Here is a 4634-nt window from a genome sequence, read left to right on the forward strand (position 1 = left end):
TTCCCTTCCCCTCCCCACAACAGACACCCTGTGAGGTAAAAGAAGAAGAAGAGGAGATTGGATTTATACCCCGCCCTTCACTACCCAAAGGTGTCTCAGAGCGGCTTACAAGCTCCTTTCCCTTCCCCTCCCCACAACAGACACCCTGTGAGGTAAAAGAAGAAGAAGAGGAGATTGGATTTATACCCCGCCCTTCACTACCCAAAGGTGTCTCAGAGCGGCTTACAAGCTCCTTTCCCTTCCCCTCCCCACAACAGACACCCTGTGAGGTAAAAGAAGAAGAAGAGGAGATTGGATTTATACCCCGCCCTTCACTACCCAAAGGTGTCTCAGAGCGGCTTACAAGCTCCTTTCCCTTCCCCTCCCCACAACAGACACCCTGTGAGGTAGGTGGGGCTGAGAGAGCTCTTGACAGAGACTGCTCTTTTCCAAGAACAGCTCTTATCAGAACTACGGCTTGCCCAAGGTCATCCCGCCAGGTGCAAGTGGAGGAGTCGGGGAATCAAACCCGGTTCTCCCAGATTAGAGTCCGCGCACTTAACCACTACACCAAACTGGCTCGTGGGACCTTCTGCATTCCAAGCGGACGTTCTGCTACTGAGCCACAGCCCCTCTCCTCAGCCAGAGATGAATGGACAACAGGTCCGATCGGAGTGCCCCGCAACGTCTTCTGAGGCCTCTCTTCTTCAACAGAGACCTCACGTCTGGAGGTCCTCACCCGCTAGAGGCCACTATGGACAAACACGCAGCCAAGATGAGCTTCAGAGGCTCCGACAGGGTTTTATTCAAGCGATCCCCCCACTCCCAAAGATGGCATCTTTACCTGGAGTCCAGCTCAGATAATCAGTTGTGTTTATGCCCCACTGGAAGAAAGGAACGGCACAAGTGTACAGTTCTGGTCAGCACGCCTCAAAAAGGATATTATAGCATTGGGAAAAGTGCAGAAAAGGGCAACTCGAATGACCAAAGGGCTGGAACACTTTCCCTATGGGGAAAGGTTAAGGCGCTTAGGGCTCTTTAGCTTGGAGAAACGACGGCTGAGGGGTGACATGATCAAGGCTTATAAGATTATGCATGGGATAGAGCAGGTAGAGAAAGAGGTACTTTTCTCCCTTTCTCACAATACAAGAACTCGGGGGCACTCCATGAAATTGCTGAGCTGTTGGGTTAGAACGGATAAAAGGAAGTCCTTCTTCACCCAAAGAGTGATTAACACATGGAATTCACTGCCACAGGAAGTGGTGGCGGCTACAAGCATGGACGGCTTCAAAAGGGAATTAGATAAGCATATGGAGCAGAGGTCCATCAGTGGCTATTAGCCACAAGGTATAGATAGGAACTTTCAGGCTGGGGCAAGGGATGCTCTGTATTCTTGGTGCCTGGGGAGGGGGCAACAGTGGGAGGGCTTCTAATGTCCTGGCCCCACTGGTGGACCTCCTGATGGCACTGGTATTTCTGGCCACTGTGTGACACAGAGGGTTGGACTGGATGGGCCATTGGCCTGATCCAACATTGGCATCTCTTATGTTCTCTTATGTTCTTAAGTTAATCACAACCAACTTAATTGCCGATGATTCTCATGGGCTTTCTTCCTGGATGATTTTCCCTGAATCTGGACAAGCATCAAGGGACCAGTCAGGGATTCCAAGGATTAATTCCTTGCCATAAAAATCTGAGCATGTTGATTATTAGTCAGAGAAGAGGATGCTACCCTACACTTCACCCCATGAGAAGAACCTAGAGTTTATATTATATTGGACAAATGAGGAATATGAGAGCAGCCCTTCTGGATCAGACCAGTGGTCCACTGAGTCCAAATGTGTGGGTTTTTTTGCAGACAACGGCCAACCAGCTGCCCCTGAGCACCAAACGAACAGGGCACAGAGGCCAAGGCCTTCTCTGATGTTGCCTCCTGGCACTGGCACTCAGAGGTCTCCTGCCTCGGTAGATGGAGACTCCCTTTCAGTCCGCATGACTAGTAGCCACTGATAGACCTCTCCTCCATGAGTCTAACTGCCTTTAAAGCCGTCTACGAAATGGTTCCAAGTACTGCCTTTTTTAGAGTCAGAAGAATTTATCTCTCCCCATTGGAAGAACTATATCAAATGGATTCAAGTAGACCAGAGTGCCTTTTTGATCTTTACAACTATCGTTATACTATTTATATAAAATTTTCATCGATCACATTATATTTATGCTTTGTTTACTATCGACACTTATTCATCTCTTTTTAGCTAATGATTTTCTCTCTCACTTCTCACATCTCATATGTATTGTTCAGAAGTAGTTCTTGGTTATCACTACGCATTTCTACACTAATCGCCAGTTGTATTTGGTTTGGATATCATTCTAGGTTTTAGGATATCAAAGTTATGTATATTGTTAAATGGTTATACATCACGCGCTATGGTAGGGGTACATTAAGAATAACCCCTTCATATGTACCTATTCATCCTTTCAGTCCGCATGACTAGTAGCCACTGATGGACCTCTCCTCCATGAATCTAACTGCCTTTAAAGCCGTCTATGGTCACGGCCATCATTAACTCCACTGGCAGTGAATTCCACAGTTGAGTTACTCACTGAGTAAAGAACTACTTGGTTTAGTCCATCCTGAACTATTTCCCCAACAACTTCATTGGGTGCCTTCGAGTTTGGGGCCGTGGTTAAGAGCGGCGGACTCTAACCTGAGAGAACCGGGTTTGATTCCCCGCTCCTCCACATGCAGTCGGCTGGGTGACCTTGGGTCAGTTACAAGTTCTCTCAAAGCTGTTCTCTCTCTCAGAGCTTTCTCAGCCCCACCTACCTCACAGGGTGTCTGTTGTGGGGAGAGGAAGGGAAGGAGACTGTAAACCGCTCTGAGACGCCAAGGGAAGGGTGGGGTATAAACCCAATCTCTTCTCTTCTCTCTCTTCTAGTATTAGTGAATTCCCAGAGGAGAGGTCCATCAATGACTATTATCCATCAGAACACTCTGTTTAAAGATAGCATAACTGTAAATAGTAGTTACCGGGGGGGGGGGGGGGGCCACAAGGGGGGGGGGAGGCACAGGGGTGGTTTTAACCTTTGGGTCTCTTCCGGGAGGCATCTACTTGGCCACTGCAGAAAACAGGATGCTGGACTAGACGATCGCCTGGCCTGATCCAGCTGGGCTGCCATTATGTTCTGAAGCTTCAACAGCACCTTATCAGCTCAGACGGAACTTCGCCTCCAGCCAGCCAAAGCAGTGAACTCATGGTCCTTCCATCACTCATGTCCTACCTAGCCTCGTAACCTTAGGTCTACAAAATCTCTGGCACTTAGGGCAAGACTGCCCGTGAGCATGCACAGAATTCAGTTCCTGCAGGGCTGGGGAGCCGGGGACGCTACAGTCCTGCTAATACTACCGGAGGAGCCTATGGTGCCATTCTTTATTTAAAAAAAATAAATGAATATATTGCCAAACGTTGCCCTAAGCTGTTATCTGAGCATGCTCAGCGATGGAGTACAGTCAACGGACGGTGCTGGGTGGGTCCTGTGAGCAGCCCCCCAATGCAAGGCTACCAAATAAGGCCGTGTGTGACGTTCTGCCATGAGATCGCACAGAGATCGGATTTGGAACGGAGCCCTCCGGAGAGAGACTCTCCTGCTTCTTTTTACACAAACAGATGCTCTGCGGTTACATACATTAAACCAGCTGCAGCACTGAACTTCGGTGGACACAAGATTTGGGATTTAAAAAATTGTAAACAGAAGAGGAGATTGGATTTATATCCCACCCTTCACTCGGAGTCTCAAGAGTGGCTTGCAATCTCCTTTTGCTTCCCTTCCCCACAACAGACATCCACTGTGAGGTAGGTGGGGCTGAGAGAGCTCTTTCGAGGACTGCCTTTGAGAGAACGGCTCAAAGAACTGTGACTGACCCGAGGTCACACCAGCAGCTGCACGTGGAGGAGTGAGGAATCAAACCCGGTTCTCCCAGATTAGAGTCCGCGCTCCTAACCGCTTGTCATGCCAGAGATACTAACTTGCAGTATCATCCATGCCAGAGATACTAACTTGCAGGATCATCCCAGATAAGTATAAGTTTAGCCAGAATCAGTACGTTCTACGATCTAAGTAAATGGGAAACAGATGGTTAAGGCAGCAATCCCTAATTAGACTAGGACGCGGATTGGGGAATCTAAGAATAAAGGTCCGGTCCTAGAGGCAGGATAGATTCATGATGAAGGAAGACTCATGAACTTGCCGAATACACACATCTACCCGTTCCAAGCAATCCAGGAGACGGAAGCCAAGAGCCGCAGCAAGGATCTTCTTGAACTGTTCACCGTGAGGTATAGTCCAGGGGCAGGGCTGCTTAGAAGACCGAAAGAGTCTGCAAGCAAGCAAGCTTTGGCAGAGCGAACTTTGAAGCAAGTAGCCGAGCCAAAACGGAGGTGGAGTTTCAGGGAGAAAGGAACAGCAAACCATTTGTTTAGGATAGCTAGCATAGTTAGGGTTAGGATTTGTCTATTGTCTATTTTATGTGTAAACTCCCCCTGTGTGTTTTAACCTCTTCAATTAAACCTTTATGTTTTATAAGCTGGAAGTCTGAACGAATCTCTGGGCAGTAGAGACTCGGTATGTGCCCTCCTCATCTCTCCTAAGATGAG

Source organism: Gekko japonicus, unplaced genomic scaffold (assembly GCF_001447785.1).
Source record: "Gekko japonicus isolate JY-2015 unplaced genomic scaffold, Gekko_japonicus_V1.1 scaffold3393, whole genome shotgun sequence".
NCBI classification, from domain to species: Eukaryota; Metazoa; Chordata; class Lepidosauria; order Squamata; family Gekkonidae; genus Gekko; species Gekko japonicus.